Here is a 20,446-nt window from a genome sequence, read left to right as displayed (position 1 = left end):
ACCGGCCCCTCCTGATGCTGCTCCTCTAGCGAAAACCGTCTCCAGGTTGCGTCCATATCCCACACGCACACATGCACACCACTACACACACATTCTTACACACAGACACAAACACACACGCCTATACACACTCGTGATTGCGAAAAACATAATTTGAATTCAAGATGTCAAAATTCAATTTTTTTTTCTTTCTTTTTTTTTTTTTTTTTTAGCAATCTTGAAGTAATTAGCCTCACTTAACCGCAGTTGACATTCCTTTGGTTTTTCAGGTTACCATGACGACGAGAATAAGTCAAGCTCGTTGTTTCCAATATTTATTTGGAGAGACTAATTTACTTCGTCATGGTTTCAAATCGCCAAATCGCATTCGGTTTGCGTTCGTTCTCTTTTTTCCAAGGCTTAATTCAAGCAGATTTTACATTAAAAAAAAACAGTTTTTTTGTGCAAAATCACGTTTTGTTTTCTTTTTTCTCAGGAAAAACACCAACATCGATGAACTTAAACAGCAAGACTTCATTTGAATACAAAATTTCCAGATAACTAATCCTATCATTGGTTCACTTTCAGGCGTAAATCAGCGCGGGTTGCCATTATTAAAATTATATGATTTTTATTTTTTTTTTTACAATTGTTTTGAAATATAGTGGAAAAATATAACAGGGTGTGCGACTTGTAAAATCGAATTTCCTTTGAATTTCTTCTCCATTTCCATTTCGTTTCATTTGAAGAAACAAGAAGGTTCCTATCGCATTTCGTGATTGGGAAATATAAAATTTGAATTCTAGACGCCAAAGTTCAAATTAATGCCAGGGACTGGATGCTGGATGTTTTATTATTATTTTATTTCATTTTTTTACTATCTGTTGATCGTCAAAAGACCTTACTTATTACTAGCTGCATTGCCCGGCTTTGCACGGTCTACCTCGAAAATAAGAGTTGAGTCAAGTGATGCGTGTTCAACAAACACGCTTCAATTTGAGAAAAAATCCTTAAAATTTCCCGTCAAAATAATCATTCTCAAAGAAAGAAAACGGCAAATAAAAAGTTCCCGAAAAAATTAAACGCAACCCTCCATTAATACAACTAAAATCCTTAAAAACAAGAGAAGATAAATCGCCAAATAGTAATCAAAAGCAGTTTTGTAGCTAAGGGGGGGGCGGAGGGGACGGTCCGTCCCGGGCAGCACTTTTCTAGGGGCGGCAAGTTGACCCTTTTAATGTGGAAAAATTAAATGTATTTTCCAAATAAGGAAATTATGGTTTTAATCTATTACTGCAGGCAAGAAAATATCTTCTTAAAGCACTCGAAAGGACAAAATAACTTTTCTGAGACATAATGGACAGTTGAAGTATTTCAGTAATTTTCAATTATTCAAGAAAGTGATATCACAAACATGGAAAAGTGCGGCTCAAGTCCTTTCAAACCAAACTTTCCCAGAAAAATATGCGTGTTTCAACACTCAAATTTATGATTGAAAGCTCGATAATAATAAGAAATTCTCTACCTGATTTGAGTCGGTCTTGTCTTCGTTTGCGGTGTCATTTTATTGGAATAATTGAAAACTAAAGGAATACTTAAATATTCATTCTGACCCAGAAAAGTTATTTTGTCTATTTGAATGCATTATGAAAAGTGCACGGTATTTTTTTTTTTTTTTTAATCTGTTATTTAGGCTTTAGATGTTAACTTCAGGAAGACGAAAGCATTGAACTTTTCCAATGTTTGTTATAAGAAAAAACTAACACAGGATTTTAAGTTTAGAGTTTCTTGAAATACTGCTCGTGAAGCAAAAATTTCCTTTTTTTTTCTTTAGGATAATGGTGATAAGAGTAAGAAAAAGAGGAGGAGGTAAAAATGTTGCACGAAACAATTTATTGCTTATCACACTTTATATGCTTCAGAGTTTGCTTTGATTTCCCACTCTTTACAAGAGTTCTCTTCTTCAATCGAAGTATGAGGGATTACCATTTTCTCGCTTTTGAGAGTTGATAATCTATCCGACAATTTTAGATCACATCTTAATCTGTTCCTTATGGAAGGTGAGCGAATTTCATTTTCCAACATTTGGGTTGAACTCTCAACTTATCCAAAGATAGTCTAAAATGCGTTTTAAAGTATTCAGTTTCAAATAATTCCGGTTGGGAACCTCTCTCACCCCCACTTTAATATATTATCCCTTTTCCTGATATCACCAAATGTAGTTTAGAAATACGCTTTTAGACCTCAATGTTGGAAAATTTCTGGGCAGAGCCCCTTACCCTACAGTTTCCTTTAACGTAGAAAACGCAGCCAAAAAGTATATATTTAAACTTTAATACTGAAAACTTTCCAGGAGAAAACTCCCACCCTCTCTTCTAAAGTCTCAACATCGAGCTTAAAATTGCGTTTTTAAAGCTTCGATACTTCAATATCAATTTGTGAAAACAGCATTTGAACCCTGGTCCTTGATCTCCTAAAGAGAGTCAAATATAGCCTAATACGTTTTTAGGACTTTAATTTTGGAATTTCTCCGAGACAGATATCTTAGTCGCTCTCCCCTTCTCCCCTAACGTCTCCAAAGATTAAAACTGCGTTTTTAAAACTTCAATTTTGAAAACTTTCCGAGGGAAGAACTCTTCATCCCTTTTCCTTGCGTCCCCAAAGATAGTCCAAAATTTTCTTTCTTAGAAATTTGCGTGAGTAAGAGAGCTAGCTAACCCTTCCTTCTGACAGATAGTCTAAAATGAACTTCAGCTTTAAAAATGATTTTTATAGAGAAACCTCCCTCTGTCCCCTCTTCTTCCTAACATTATAAAACAAAGCCCAAAGTCGGACGTCAATTACGGAAATTTTTCAGGAGAGAACCGCTTGGTTTCACAACATTTTTTGAGCCATTAAGGAACCTCTCAACGTCACCAAAGACAGCCTAGAATTGCATTTTTGAGACTTCGGTGCCGAAAAATTTCCAAAGAAAGAAGCCAAACTTTCCCCTTCTAACCAAACCACCAAAGATGCCCTTAAAATTGATTTCAATTTAAAAAATATTTCAGCAAGAAACCTCAGCATCCCTCTCTTCCATAACGCCTACAACTGCGTTCGAATACGCAAGCAATTGCGTTACCAAAGATAGCCTGAATTGCATATTTCAAGCTTAACCATTTTCGCATTAAGTATCCGACCATTCCCGATTTCCTTCACTTCTTCTAAGTATCCTTAGCTGCATTTTAAAATTTCGTAAAACTTCCTTTCGTTGCCCACCGATCCCCTAACGTCAACAAAGAAACACTAAAAGAGACTAATTTTAAAAAAAAATCGTGAGCAAATCCAACGCGCCCTTTTTAATAACTTTACTAAAATTGCGGTTTTTGACTTAAATTTAGCAATTTTCTCCAAGTGTGACCCTATTCTCTTCCCCCTACTTTTCTTTTTCAAGTACATCGAGAATAATAAGGTCTTATTTTTTCTTCAATTAAATTTCTAGTTTTAATTTGAACACGTTTGACAGTTTTGTGTATTAGCTATTTCTCAACGAAAGGGCGGCAAATATAGGAACCGCCCCGGGCGGCAAACACTGTAGCTACGCCACTGATCAAAAGGGGAAATTTTTACTTTAAAGCGAAAACAAAATTTCATTTAGTCACAGCCGAGAAAAAAAAGTAGCAACCTTCTGAACGCCGATGTAAAATGAGATCGCGCAAACGATACTTTTCCGATTTAAAATTTCTGTTCCATTAGTGGCCGTGCTTTTTAGCCTACTTTCCCAGTAAAAGTCAGAAAAAGAAGAAAAAGCATAAAAAAAGGCTTAATGCATCTTAAAAATATCGCGAAAAACAAAAAAAAAGTCAAAAATAAATAAAATAATTAAATAAATATCGAAAAAATAAAAATTGGAAAGTAGGGTATTGAGATATGGGAAAAATGTCTGTCGGTCTGTCTGCCCCCCCCCCCCAATAACTTTTGAATGAATAGTCCGATTCGAACAAACTTTTTTTTGTTTGAAAAGCCGAGGACACCTCATTCCCATATTTCACTTTTTGATTTGAACTGTTTTTGTTCAATTCTGAACAGTTCAAAAAAAACTTAACCTTAGCACCTACGGGGATATTCAAGGCAATTCCGAACTGTGAGGCGAATTTGCTTCAAACAAACTTTGTAGGAAAAATCTTTTAATGGAAAAACTCGTACATAAAATATCTTTTTGACTTGAACAATTTTCCGTTCAATTTTGAACGGTTCAAATCCCTTAACATTAGCGCCTACGGGGAAACTGAAAGTCATTGTAGATTCCGTACTTAAAGGCGGATTTACTTCAAACAAACTTTGTTGGAAATAGCTCTTGACGACAAACTCCAGACTCCGACTCCTAGAATTTAGGGGCACCTGACTCCGACTCCTGTGCCCGACAGCTAATCGGACTTCGACTCTAACTTCGTAGCTTTGGCAAAAAATTATACACGGAGGACAAATGACTGACTCTGATTCTTGGATATTTGACTCCGACTCTTTTATCCCAAAATGAGATTGACTCCGCAGCTATGGTTTTAACTGTGAAATAATTATTGTTGATATGACTTGTTACTTCCTTTTACACAAAAGGAAGTATTGCATTCGCGAATAAAATTTCACTCAAAAATCGGCCTTAATTTCCCTATTTCTCACCCCCGAATGAATGTTGAGATTTTTTTCGACCCGACCACACGTGGATATATGCCTAGGAACTTACAGACACCCGAAATATCCATTTGACGCCCCCGAGTTAATTACAACGAATTTTCTCGTGACGTCTGTATGTACGTATGTATCTCGCATAACTCAAAAACGGTATGCCCTAGAAAGTTGAAATTTGGTACGTAGACTCCTAGTGGGGCCTAGTTGTGCACCTTCCATTTTGGTTGCATTCGGATGTTCCTAAGGGGGTCTTTTGCCCCTTTTTGGGGAGAAATCATTATTAATTTTGATGTAAACTCAAGTGGTGTTATAATTTGTCGGATACTTGGCGATACATCGCCCGTCTTTTGGTCGCCAAGTTTTGTCGCCAACTTGGTGACAAATTTTGCGATGTTTTTTTTTTTTTAATTTGGTTTTAATATGGCCACTGTTGGTGATATTTAGAGAGTAAATTGTTGAATCACATTAAAATTGCCAATAATGAGGAAATGACATTAAATTGGAGTAAAAGGAAGTCATGTGATGCACACATCAGCTCGATTTTATTTTCACGCTAAGTTTTAATTTAGGTATTCAGTTTTCGGCGGATAAACTCGAAGTCATTTATGTTTCTACTTAAAGATATGCGTAGACGTTTTTTTGACAATGAAAATTATTTTTTTAAGTTGACATTTTATTCTTTTTATTTATTTTGGTAAGTGCAATAATTCATTTTAAAAATTATTTTTAGCAGCAGGGGAAAACAGCAGCAGCAGCAACTTTTTTTTGATATGATGTATTTATTTTAATGAGCTTATTAATTTTAATAACTATTCTTTCGTTTTGAAAGCTGTTAAAAAAAATTTTTTAATGGGGAAAAAAAGTGTATTAGCTGCTTTGTTCAAAAGGTGCTGCTATTTTATTTGTTCTCTTTTTTTTACGCATCTAATTTTTTAGATGAGTGAGGAATATTTTATTCCTAGAAATCAGCTTAAAATATTTAAAAACATGATTGAAACAATTTGCGCGTTTAGCTATTTTTAAGAATATTGATCAGGTACTAGAAAGTAGTATAGGTATACGGGAACGTAGACTCGTATAGTTCTAGACGGAACTTCTTGTTAATTTTTACTTTCTTTTACAAAAAAGGAAGTATTGTATTCGCGAACAAATTTTCACTCAAATATCGGCCTTAATTGCCATTTTGCTCGCCCCCGATTGAATATTTTTTTTTCAACCCTACCACACGTGGATACATGCCTAAGAACGTATATAGACACCTGAAGAATCCATATTGACGATCCCCGAGTTAACTATGAGTTTTCATGTGACGTCCGTATGTGCGTACGTATGTATGTGTGTATGGATCTCGCATAACTAAAGAACGGTATCTCCTAGAAAGTTGATATTTGGCACATAGACTCAAAGTGGGGTCTAGTTGTGCACCTTTTCTTTTGGTTGCATTCGGATGTTCCAAAGGGGGTCTTTTACATCTTTTTGGTGTAAAATCATTGTTCATTTCAATATAAACTCAAGCGGTGCTATAATTTGGCAAACACTTGGCAATATATCGTCAAGGTTTTGATCACCAAGTTTTGTCGCCATATTGGCGACGAAGTTGGCGGGTTTTTTTTTTTTTTTTTAAATCTGGTTTCAATTTGACTATATTTAGAGAGTTAACCATTGAATCAAATTAAAACTGCCAATGTTGGGAATATTTATGTGTATAAAACGTTTTCTTTGCTTTGGTTCACAACAGACTTGGAATGAAAGTATTTAAAGTGGTTTTTTTTTTTTTTTTTTTGTTTCCTTGCTCACTCCGAGGCACTATTGTTTAAATTGGAGTAAAAGGAAATTATGTGATGCACACATCAGCTCGTTTCTTTTGAAATTCGGAGGAAATGAAGGAACTCTGTGGTGTTTTTTGTGAGCTTTCGAATTGCGCCAAAATCGAACTGATCAGATAATTATTTCGAGTAGAAAGAGCCATTTCATGCCATTTTCGGGCTTTAAAAATAAAATTCGAACGGTTCGGTACTTTGGCGTTTGATCCCCTCCCCTCCCCCACGTTCCTTCTCGGATGCCAAAGTAGCGCCCTGCCAAATTTGGTCGAGATCCGACATAAACTGTGGATTTGTATAAGGAACATACACACACATATATAAATTCTGTTTTATTTATACAGTGGCTCCCAAAAGTGTTCGTACACTTTGAAATTTTTTAGTAAAAACAAAATAACGTGAAACTTAATTCGAATATGAAGTCCAACATTTTTTCATATCATTCCTATGTCATTCTAAATAAAACCCTGTAGTCTTTTTTTTTTTTTTCAAAATATTGACAAATTTTCGTTTTGAAATGGGTCAAAAAAGGAAGAGACAGAAAAAATACGCCACAAAAGTCATCGTACACTCGAATATTTTCGAATCAATTCATGATTAAAATTATCATATGTCTTTTTTTATTATTTTTGCATTGTGTTAAACCTTAAAAGTCATTTGGCATAAAGTTTTTGTTTATTTATTCCATAATATGTGTTTATTACTTTAAAATGGCAGGTATTCGTAAAAAACCACAAACACCATCCGAAATTTGAATTTTTTCCTCCCAGTATCGGTAAATTGGTTTGAAATGTCTGAAAATTAGTTAATTTATTCCATTCCATAGAAAAGTGCTTGATAAAATGCTTTAAAGAAAAAAATCGAACCGAAAACAAGTTAAGAAAAGGTCAACCGGCAAAGTTGACAAAGCGTGATCGGAGATTTACAATTTAAAAAATTATGAAAAATACACATTTGAGTGCTGTAAAAGTTTCTGCAGTTTTAAATGAAAACTTTTACATTTAATTTTCACCTAAAATTGCTCGCCAAGTTCTCTGATTAGCTGGATTAAATGGGACCTTTTCCCGCAGAAATTTTCTTGGCCGTACGAAAAACAGTAAGCTTACACTTTTCATCGTAAAATCAATGATCAATAAGCTCAAAACGTTTTGAAATTACGTCTTACAGATAAAAACTAACTCAACATTTTTGGTTAAATTGTTGAGTAATTGTAAAAAGAAGACAACAATTAGGAACTTTATCTTAAGAACTTAGTTGGACCTGTTAATCAAAACGGTGAAGGCGTTTTTGTGTTTGGGTGCATATATAACCTTTTACGACATGGAGGTTTGAAATTTTTTGTCAAAATAATAAATCATGCTGTTCATTTAAGTATTTCTAAAACCAATTTTAAATTCTTAGCCAAAAATTTGGTTATCGGAAACAACTTTATTTTTTTATCAAAATAACGATAAAAAGCACACGGTTTTCAACATTTGTGTGAAGTGCCTCAAAAATTGTCCTAAAGTTTAGAAAATACCCTTCAAACTCCAGATTTGAACTTCATGTAACATATTTAGAGATATGTGGAGGCTAGATTACGAAAACATGGCTTTGAAACGGAAACAGAGCTATAAACAGTAAGACTCGAAGTGTGGGCGAACACTTACTCAAAAATTACGCAAAAAAAATAAAGAAAAAAAATGAAATCTATTCCCATACGTTTAAAAGGTGCTGTTGTTACTGCATGATACTCCACTAACTAATAACTTTAAAAAAAAGTTAGATTATTCAATAATATATAGACATTTTTTAAAGTGTACGAAAACTTTTGTGAGATAAAATTTCCGGCACTTTTTGATTTTTAAAAACATTAGTTTTAATATTTTTTGAAAAATTTTCATGTTGTTTTGTAGAAAATTGATCTTAGATCTTACAATTAAATATCTATTCCAAAATATTAAATCTAACCAATGGATAGGGTCTTATTTCATTGAAAGTCGTAGGTGTACGAACACTTTTATGAGCCACTGTATGGATTTATTTGACGTAATCTTTATTTTCTTTTCCGGCTTTCAAAAAATCATTACCAATGAGAACTTGATTGAAACAGAATGTCCCGATCTCAAATCATTAGTCAGTAGTCGTTACGAGAAGAAAAGAGAATAAGTTATTATTGTTTCATGGTTTTTCAGTCAAAGATAAGTTGCTTGGTGACTTTTCCTGGGGTTTTTTCTTTTTCTGTTTTAAGCTTAAATATGGTGCTAATCTTCTCGAAAAAGCAGTTAATCCCGAAGGCTCTTTCAGGAAAAAAATTGCTAAGAATATACCAGAGGTGTTTCTAAATTCTTGCACTCATAAAGAAAATTCATTTAAAGAATCTTTATCTCACCAAGGATTTTTCCCCATCGGTGCAATATCTGTACCCCAGAGTCAGACTAACGTAAGTCGCATTATCGCTACTTTGAAGAAGAGCGTGAAAACTTTCGCCTGGTGCATACAAAGGGTGGTACTTGCGTTATTTTATACTGAAAAACAGTTATAAAGTGTTTCTTTCTATAGAATTACGTTCTGATGACTCGATGCGGAATGAGATTCAGCACATAACCTGAAAATTGCCATCTTTGGACTTACGTTAGTCCGACTCAGAGGCACAAATATTTGCCCAAGGTATACAGGTGGCTCTAACATCGAATACTTAAAATGGCGTCTAGAAAAAAACTCCCAGGGGCGCTCCGAGGAGGGGTTAATGGTCAACTCCGTAGATTCTTTGGTTTAACACGTATTGCCAACTAATAAAATAGTAAATAACTATGTAAGGACTGTTAGGACCCCCTTCCCTGCCCAAAAGGAATAAGTTCTGGCTGCACAAGTGCTGGCACGAAGTTAAAAATCGTCGAAAACATCTTAGGTCGCAACCAAAGGTGCACATAAAAAATTTTTATTAGTGTTAAAAAGAAAACATTTTGAGACAAGGATTAAAATAAAAAAGACTTATGTTTAAATCTGAGTGTAGTTTCCTTTTTTTCTTTCCTGAATAATTTTTTTTTATCAGTGCTAGACTTAAGGAACACCCTGTCAACTGTACTGAAATGGGATGGAAGGAGTATGTTCATTCGAGCCCGCTTAATGGAATAGACAATTTGCCACGAAAACTATGATAATAAACTATTCTATTCGACGCATAATATTCCATTTTCCGGGATAAAAGTACAAATTACAACGGTCTCTTTCAGATTGAAAATTTATTACTTTAATCGGGATATTCTTTTAACTAATATTCCAACAAGCAGACACGACTGTACATCAATCCCTTATCATAAACCATGATGCGAAAAATAATTTTGAAATAATATAAACATTTCAGTTCCACAAACTGATACTTTTTTTTTAAAAAGTCAGAAAATCAAAACTGTCTGTTATATTCGTCGAATTTACTTCAAGTAAAAACAATAATTTATTTTCCCGATTTTATTTCTGTTGCATGCAATTTTGTGGAGTTATGTTTTGTCACATTTGTTTATCCAAGACACCTTTTTTAAGTTTTCCCGTTTCTGAAGCACCGATTTTTCAAAACGTTTGGCTGAAATGCTTCACTAAACACCCGTCAAAAAAATTCAACTATCAATTCGCTTATAAGGCTCACGTAACTAAAAATTAAAATACATTCTGTCTTAAACACATTTCTTTGGTTCTTCTTATGTCTTAAAATAATAGAATTTCTAAATTAAAATGTCTAAAACACCAATCTCTTTCAGATCAAGAACGTCATTCTTCTCTGGAACCGTAACTCATGGGAGCTGTCATGGTAAAAGAACCTGTCTATTTGCTAAAGATGAATTAAAACTGTCAATTTTATCTCTGAACCAATTCATTTTATTCGTGGTAAGTCATATTTTTAATATAATCCCAAACCAAGGTTTTATACACATAGCAAAAATAATAAGATTGTTGTTTCAACTGTAATCGTATTTTGAAAATTATTTAGATATCTGGAAGCAAAGTTTTCAAAAGAATTGCGTTCTTTAAGGGAACAGCATGCTTTAAGCTCAAATCTCTCTATCGTCGTCTCTAGATCCTGTAATGAAAAATATTTGAAGTATTTTAAAGAGTTGTTCCAAAGCATTTTTATCACTGAATGGGTCACAAAACAAAGACTTAGTTTTGGATTGAAATTTTTCTAGCGGTTCTGAGAAATGATCAGAGGGGAAACACCCGAAACACAAAATGTTGGTCTAATATCAGAAGAGAGTTTGCCCACAGAGTTTCACAATTTGTCCAGAATCAGAAGAAAGTTTGTTTAGAGAGTTTCTCAATTTCTCTAGAACCAGAAGAGTTTGTCCAGAGAGAAAGATCTGATGTTTATCTGAGGAGGAAATATGAAAAACAAGATGTTTGTCCAGAATTTCTCTCTCTAACGAATATCCATTATGTGAATATAATATCAAATTCATTTCTGCAAATTCCTGGGCATTATTTGCTAACTGTCAGTGAGTTTGACACCAAAAATTTAAATCCAGCGATACATTTACAAGTGTATAGATAAACGCAAAACTGAATTTCAACAAAATAACATTCCCAATATAAAATATAATCTGATAAGATGCTGGCATTTGATATAACAACGCAATCTTATGCCATTTCGTATTCTGAACGTTTACCATAAGATCTTAAAATATCTTTTTAGCTTTAAAACACATTTTCTTAACGAAACAAATTATTAACGAAAGCCTTAGAATAGAACAGAGAAATAAAAAGAAAACTAGCAAGAAAAAGAAAGTTAAAAATAAATAAATCAACGTTCTTAAGAGAAAGTTCAGAACGAAGGAAAATGCCGAGAATTCTTTAGTTGAATTGAAGTTCCCACATAATTCTAAGATAAATTCTACTCACATATGTTATTTAATAAAACACAAAGGTACCGCACTAAAAGAAAACAAACATTTTTCGTACATGAAAAGCTTTTTCTAACGTTGAAATTCTTTTGAAGCAGCGTAAAGCTTCAACTACATGAAAGTCGCGGGAGATATCTCTGGAAATGATATTTAAAAAAAGCAGTAAAAAAACACAAAGTGAAATTTTTTTTAAATATAAATTGTCAGAGGAAATTTGGACATTTTCAGATTCCTCTTTAAATTCCAAGAGTGTATTTGATCTTTCTGAAGCATAACATTTTTTTAGGCTCTTGAAAATTCTGCTTTCTTAAGTGACTATTTTTTCTCTTAATTTCAATTTTAAGCTAATAAAGCAGATGAACTTATCATGATTTTTCAATCTTTTGAATTCACTAAAGTTTATTAAAGCACAATGCATACGTGATTAGCAAATCAGAGTATTTCCTTAAAGGCAAAATTGTAAAATGAAGTCGTTCACTTATAACAAGTGCAACACGTAGTTTGCTTGTTTGTTTTTGTTTTCCTTTGTAGTTGAGAAATTTTCTTTATTTTCAATTATTAATACAGCATCTTTTGAGAGGTGTAGTGGTTATTTGCTGGCCCGCTACGCCTTTGATCATGGGTTTTGAACCCGTGGTCCATGAGTTCAGTCGGCGGAATTTCGAAATGAAAAAAACAGCCAGCGTTCATTCTGTACGGCTTTGCGATATGTAAATGAGTCCTTTCAATGTTGATTTGGCTTAGGCACTCTCGATTAAATTCCTATGGTAATATTGCATCACGAGAGTCCAGATATCTCTATCTGGTCGGGAAAAGGGCATCAATATTCTCTCGGGGATTTTTTTAGATTTTATTTTGAATCATTTAATGTGAGCATTACTCAAAGTTTACTTAAAATAAAGATTGCAGCAGTTATATTACTGCGGTTAATTTTACACAAGCAAAAGAAATGCTTGCGGAAAGAAGCATGTAAAGAGATTGAAACTTATGTATAACATGTTGTAAAATCTATATCTAATTATTTTCATCCAGTAATTTTATTGCCATTATACATTCTATTTAATACCGTACAATGTATACTATTTCCTACGGAATACATTACCTTCCATAACTTTAATATTGGTTTAGAATCATGAAATTCTTAATTTTTCTTCTTATCTTACTTGAGGCACGCTGTTTCTGTAATCTTAAAGAAATTTATTTCAGGTTACGTATTTGGTTGTCTACAACAATACAAGAATTAGTCTATATTCATTGCCGTGGTAAACGCGGCATTTGGATGAAGTTCAACTAGTATAGTGGACTAATGAAAAATGGAGGTACTGTGTTTCAATATTATTTTAGTAGTATAGCAAAGATTTCTGAAGATGAAATCAACAGATTATTTCAATTGAATAGCATTTTCTTCTTAAAAAATCATAGGAATAAATTAGATGACAGGATTGTAAACAGATATGGCTAATCTAGTCTTGCACAGTTAAGTTTTTCGTTGAGAAAATTACTCATGCTGGAAGTCATGAAAAACATCTGATCGCTTAATCACAATCATTTGTTGCTTAAAATAGAGCAAGACTTAATGCATATAGTCACATGTTTAAACTGCCCACATGTCTACATCACCTAAAATAAATAAGAAATTTTTTTCTTTGGAGAAGTCTTTTAAAAATTACACTTCTGTTTGTCAAAAATTTTTGAATGAGAATGTTTTAAGACATTTAGTTTCAAAGAAAAATTAGGAGAAACAAAAATGTTCTAAACTATACCGGATCCGTTTACATATTGCTGCTAATTTCTGAGACTTTTGAGAGAGAAAATTACTTAAATTTAGAACTTATTGATGTAGATGTGAGATCATCGCTCCAAATGTGTTCTAAAAAGCAAGCGCATTTGACTTCTACTGTAAAGACTACAACTGAAACAAGGTCCCATCCAGCTTAGGGGTCATTCATTAATTACGTAAGGATGATTATGGCAAGTTTTGACCCACCCTTCCCCCATGTAAGGGTACGTAAGATTTTTCAAATCCCTCCCCCCCCCCCCCATTCTTACGTAAGACTCCATTTCGTTTTGCAAAATAATAAAATAACGAATCTAACATCACTGGAATCGAAATAAAATTCACTAATATTAAATTAAACCTTTTTGTGTGAAGAAATATTTACTAAAAGGTTGGAATTTAGACAAAATATTTTTTCGACATTTTTTTTACTGATCAGTATGCGATACTAATTAAAAATGAAACATGCCAGTGCGACTCTCTTATTACATTTTACACAAGTTATTCTTTGTAAAACCAATAAAAAAGAGCTCCTCCTAATACGTTTTTAACCTTTCAGACGCAAATGAAACATAAAACCTGTTAAACCACTCAACCGCACGATTTCAAATGTAAAATATCGACTTGGAAAATATTACGTAAGAATGGGTTCCCTCCCCCCCCCCTCAAAGTAAGGGTATGTAGAGATTTTTCCAACCTCCCTCCCCCTCGGGACTCTTAAGTAATTAATGAATGGTCCCTTACTACCCAAGTGGTAAAAGACACTACTTAATATGGTAAATATATCTATTATTTAGCATTCCAAATCAGAGGGGGAAAGCTAGATTTCAATTCTAGTCATTATTGACAACTGAGTTTGTGTCGTTTACTTTTTTTTATTGAAAAGAGAAAAAAATGAGATTGTTTATTTTTTATCTAAAGTTTATTTCAGTTATAAGCTTCAGTATTTTTTTTCACATTTCATTCCTGCTTAAATTTATCCAACTCTCCTAAGGTTATCAGTATTTTAAATTAGTCGTTTCAACAAGGACATTTAAAAATGCTTTTGAATAGCTATTACATTTCAAAATTTAGATGAAAATCACTTTGCATACGCGAAGATATCACATTTCTTTTATTCATCAGCGCAATAAATGTCATATACTCTGTTTTGTCAGAGCAATATATATCAAAAAAAAATCTTCACTCATTCATTACTCTATGATTTATTAAGCAGAAACGATAATTAAAAAACATTTTTCTCAAGATTAATCCTACTAATTTTTATCTTTGTCGTCTAAAATAAAAAAAAAACTCGCTGAGATAAAGAAAGTGTTTCGGTAAGGTCGACGTTTTCGTAGTAAAAATTTTATTGATTAGGGGATCCAGTTAAGACCCAGATCGTTTAAGTAAGAACTGCGTAAATTAAATTAGGTGCACGATGAAGAACTACCCGATTTCACGGATAAAGCTGTTTTAAAGTGGATTAAAGAGCACTCAAACGATAAAAACTTACACGATTTTTTCTAATACTCTAAAGAAAGTACTTTTATTTTATGATTAGAAGGAGTTTTAAGCATCAAATAAGGAAATATTTCTTTGCGGATTACCAATTTGTGTGCTTGACTTTCTGTTAAAAATATGATTAGGTTATGCTCAACACTTTTTTTAAAGATTTTTTAAGTTTCTTATATAGGAATCGATACTTAAATCTATTTTTTTATATGGAAACCTTTCGTGAAAAACATCCTTTTGGATTTTTTTTCTTTAAAAATCAATACTCTCTTAACATTTTGACTGCAAGTCTGAGTATATTCGGGCGAGTTTGTAGAATTTAACATTGAGGAAACGGGACCTTGACTACAAGAATGTTATCTGCTTTCTCATTATTGAGCTCATTATATTTTTTCGTTGGCGATCATCATGCATACTTTCGCATCATTCATATTATTAAATGTGTGTAGTTTGTAGAATTTAACATTGAGGGGGCGTGGCCCTGTCGTCAAGAATGTTATCTGCTTTTCACTATTGAGCTCATTAAATTTTTTAATTGGTGATCGTCATGCATACTTCTTTCGCATCATCCATATTATTAAATGTGTTTAGTTTGAAGAATTTAACATTGCGGAGGCGTGTGTCTGTCGTTAATGATGTTATCTGCTTTTCACTATTGAGCTCATTAAAGTTTTTAATTGGGGATTGTCATTCATACTTCTTTTACATCATCCATATTATTAAGTGTGTAAATTCCAAAAAAAAAAGACTGAGCAGTGTCCGAACAAAGTTGCTAGTTTTAAGGCATAAAATCTGTCATGAGGGACTGCGAATTTTTCCCGATAGAAGATAAGTACTGTGTTTCAACTGAAGTACATAATTTGTCAAAATTGGAAAGTTTCTTAAGCAGTTTATTATCAAACGCATTGCTCTGCTTTCACAAATTTTTTTGTAAATGTTTTTATACCATTTAAAGCGACAGAAATGCAAGGATTTTAATGTTTTCATACGTTCCACGGAGAAGTTTGGAAAATATGAATTTTGAAGAGCGTGACAGTGCGATAAGAATCACACTGCCACACTTTTAAAATCCGCATATTCCTGCCATCCCAGAATCTATTTTTCAAGTTTTCATACTACGCTTGCCTCGTTCGAAGAAGATAGTTTTTCACCCTTCTTTCTCCCGCGCCAAATAGGGTCATTGACCGTGCATGATTACACCCCATTATACTCAGAGAACATCCCTGCTAAATCTACCGTTAGAAATATGCACCACCGCGGGAGGAAATGACACCATTTCCCGTTGCATACAAAATATATAATTTAGCCCAACTTTAACTTTGGCTTTGATTTTTATTATGGATGGCAGATGTTTAAAAGAAATAGAACCAAGGAGATCTGGAACTCTTTCTTGACGTGTACTTATCTCCAGCACGTTTGAATTGAGAAGGAACATGTCTGGAATGTACTTTATGACTGCGATGCTATGTTTGCCCTTCTGTAGCGGCTTGAGCGGGGTTTGCCTAAAAAGGAAGGTTATATAGGTAAACCCCCAACGATCTCTGCAGTTTTTGAAAAAGTTTCGTTCGTTACACCAGTGTGTTAAAGAGTTAACGACCCGGGGCTGGACTTGCTGTCCACGCCCGGGTATAAGAGGAAAATGAAGCAGTCATGTTTTATATATATTATATTATATGTAGTCTAGAGTAGTTTTCGATGTTCCCCATCCTGTATTCGTCTTACTTTCAATCTATTTAATACATTAAGAATTTAATCAAGTTGGAAGAAAGAAAGAAAATTATCGTCCAGTTCATTATGAGAAGTGACATATGAAGAAATCGAGGAAGTCTTGAAGAAATATTCCGTACCATTATAAAATCTATTCAATGCACAATCCGTGATAACCACCAACAAGAAGAACAATGAATTTCCATATCCAAACGTAGTAGATGAACTGTGTTAAAATTCCGAATCAGCGAATCACTTGGACTCCAACAAATATGACAACCTCTACAATAATAGTATAATTTCGGCTAAGATTCACCAGTGCAATAGCGGGCCCGCTCATCATTTAATGTGAGTAATTTAAATTACAATCCTGAGATATCTCATAACTGCATATATTTAAAGTTATATATTTATTATATTAATTCTTGACAAATGAAAGATAAAAGATAAGAATGTTCTAAATCTGATATTTGATTCAATACAAATGTTCTCAATAGTTTATATTTTCGTGCGGCTAACATAATGTATGTACTAAAACTATACGATCACCTATATAAAATATCATCATAACTAATTAGACTGTATGATAAGTTTATATTCCAATTAAATATTTGTCTGTAATTTATGCTTCATGTGTTATTTTGTGCATGTAGTAATTCTTTGAAAATCAATCAATTTAGAAGTACAGCAAAGGGTGAAATAATCAAATCATATATATTTCATAATTGCAATTTTAATATACCAGACAAATCAGTATAACCATAATTGTTCCTCAACCTGCTTCTATTACACGGTAAACATTTAGTCCAGTTGCATACTTAAGGAAAAAGACCATCCGTGGGAAATTTAGTGAGGAAATTGTGAGACCAATTCTAATGCATTCCTTATGGCCTATATAACTATGCCTCACCGGGTGTTTTGCTTGACTTTGTGTCAGACGGCCGGTGTGACGTCATTAATTCAAGATGGCGGCTGCACTAGATATTGATGAAAATTTTCGGTTTTAACTCATTTTTGAGGCATATTATGAAATGTTTTCAACTTATATCATATATTTAACATTTTAATACTATTACATTTCAAATTTAAAAGCAAATTGTCCATATAAAATAAGTTATTTATTTTGTTATTTTTGATTTTCGATACAGAATTTATGAACTTATTTGGTAACGAACAACAGTTAAAAAATACTTTGGAGAGCTTGTATGGTAAAATTAAATTTATTGTTCCAAAAAACCTATAAAATTATTTGTATACACGTGTTTTGGGGTTATAAGAAGCACTTTTTTTAATGCAGAAAAAATTTACAACTTCCGTTACTTAATATCGGAAGCAATGGCAATCTTATTTTTTACATTTCATGTACTCAAAGTAATGAATAAATTATTTAAACTCTGATTTAATTCAAAAATATAGATTCAAAAGTAAACAAGCAGTCCTTACTTAAAGTTCTTCATCTGAAGTGTCACCAATATCGCTTTGTTGGCTGGGGGGGGGGGGGCTTTTCACATAAGTGCTCATCACCTCCACACACACAAAGTTCAGTGCATGAAATATTTTGAGCTTTGCATTTGCGTGAAACAATGCATTTGCCTCTTACACAGCTGCATCGAACTAGTTTCAAGATGGATTTAGATGTACAAGGAAGTATACATATAACTGAAGCATAGAAGTTGTCTTTCTTTTCCCATCCGAAGTCTAACGGTGAAGGTGAATTCGAGTGCTGCTGGTCAGCAAGACGCCACTCTAATACCTGATAAAGCGCTCTTAAAATGTTTGGAGACAAAGATGCTCCTGTAGGAGGCAAATTTTCATTTTGAGCCTCCTGCTTGGAAAACATGAACCAATAAAGTTCTTCAACATCTGAAATCTTGGTCAGCGGAACATACACGGAGCAAATAAATCCCTCAATTGTAACTTTATCATTTGCACTAAATTTTTCGGTTGACTCCAGATGACTCAGGGCATCAAGAGTATTTTTGTCTGCCGTCTTATAAATTTTCCTAAAAGATGTTTTCCCTTCTTAGCAAGAGAACCTGTTGTATCACATCCTGATAGAGCATGGAGTCCTAATATTCCTTTAGTTTTTTCTGGTCCTAATGCGGTCATAATTCCTTTAATATCTCACTTTCTGTTTTTTTATATTTTAATAGTTCCCCAAATGCTGAACATTTGGGCTTACTTGTCATTGCAATTTTATAGGACGTTATTTCAGTTAGGGACTGAGGTAATGTCAAAAGGGAACGGGCTGCTGAAGGTGTGGGAAGAGAAAGTGGAATTTGTCTATCCGAGTCATTTTTCTGTTGATAAAGTACCATTTCAATGCCATGCAAAGTACCCTTCTCTAGTTCCCCTATGTGTCTTCAAGGAAATCAATGTTATCTGCAGCACAAAATAAAAATCTTGCCTTTATCAGATCAGGAGGAGTATAAATTCCGCCACTCTCATCCATGCGCCTTATTACCTCATTCGTTATCTGTGTTTCCAAGTGTTGAGGGAAGTAGAACTTAAACATAATCAATCTAAACACCTATTTTATGTAAAAAATCAAAATATAATTGCTTCGGGTAGCAGAGTACATAGTAAGGCCAACACCAACTTGCAAAGGAATATCTCGGGCGTGTCGATAAAAAGTTTCTTTCGAAGCTTGGTACGGAGACAGTATTTTATACATGAATATATGTGATAGTCTTTTAGGTTTATTCAGTACGATATAGTTTTGTACCTCAGAAATAGAATTAATTTCGAATTTTCCGTTGCAGCAATATTTAAAAAACTGATCAACTTCGGTTGGAACGGCATCAACTATCTGATTCTGTTCAAGAGATCCTGTAAATGTCCATTTCTGATCAGATAAAACTGCTTTGAATAAAACGTTTGCAGCTTCAAAGATAGTTCTCATGTTTTTTCCAATGTCTAATAAAATCATCTTCTGCATTAGATAGGGTAATATCTACAGTTGTATTTAAAGATACGCGTTGCGACTCATTTACACTTTTTGGATTACTAAATATAGCGTCATCAATTTCTTCTTGAATGAGATTTTTAATTTCTTTTCGCGTTTTATTTTTCCCTTCATTTTTATTTGCAATAGTAACATTTCACTGAATAAGAAAATCATTTAGTGCACACAGAAATTCTACGTCTGTTGCTTCATTAGAAACATCTTGTGACTTTGTTACTACACTAGGATTGCAATTTTTTCGTAAAACATTAAATACATGTTTTGCTCAGCAAGATTCATAGTATAAAATGTCCTTTGCATGAGGGTCTCCTGGATCTGTACAGTCACTGAGTTTAATTTTGAAAGTTTTATTTTTGGAAATTTCAATGGATTTTTTTAATTGCTGATCTGCAGAATCTTTTTGTCGCCACCAATGGTTTTCTTATCCCACCTTTTCCGAGGCAGAAAAAACACATATTTTTGTCACTAAAGACAATTTTGGATGTTGTGTGTAGCCAGCAACATTGTCTTCATGAATGGAAGTAGAACAAGATGGTTCATTCTTTTACATTTCGTGTAATCTCTTACTTCTGTCCATACTTGCTTTATGAGTGCACTTCTTGTAGCATTCTGCATGCCATGATGCGTTTTCATTTTTCAATTCTTCTACGGTCACATTCATTATTCTATCAGTAATTAATGTATATACTCTTTAACACTTTATCATAACTAATGGGTTTAACTAATGAGCACTTCTCCTTACAAAAAATATAGTTTATAATTAATTTGTAGCTTTGCTTTTTTTTTGAAGATGGAGGCAAAGAAGCTTGTAAATGAGTTTCTGGGAGATAGGTAAATGTACCTGACTAAATGAAACTTGTAAATGAGTTTCTGGGAAATAGCAGTGATAAGTTAAGGAAAAATAACCGTACTTGTAGATTTGCAGACTGTTCACCAACGAACCGGGAAACAATACTTTCTCTACTCAGAAGCTTTCTTTTCTACTCTCCCTACAAATTCCTTAAGAGCACCTCCGATGTTCACATCCGGTCAAAGAGTTTAGGGGGTCAGGGGGTATACAGGTTGTTAGAATTCTGTTAAACGATTATACAGTCGAACCTCGTTAAAACAAACTCAAAGGGACCTTCAAAGTGAATTTGTCTCAACAGTAGCTCGTTTTATC

The sequence above is a fragment of the Uloborus diversus genome, chromosome 2, assembly GCF_026930045.1.
Source record: "Uloborus diversus isolate 005 chromosome 2, Udiv.v.3.1, whole genome shotgun sequence".
NCBI lineage: Eukaryota > Metazoa > Arthropoda > Arachnida > Araneae > Uloboridae > Uloborus > Uloborus diversus.
Note: the sequence above shows the minus strand (reverse complement) of the source record.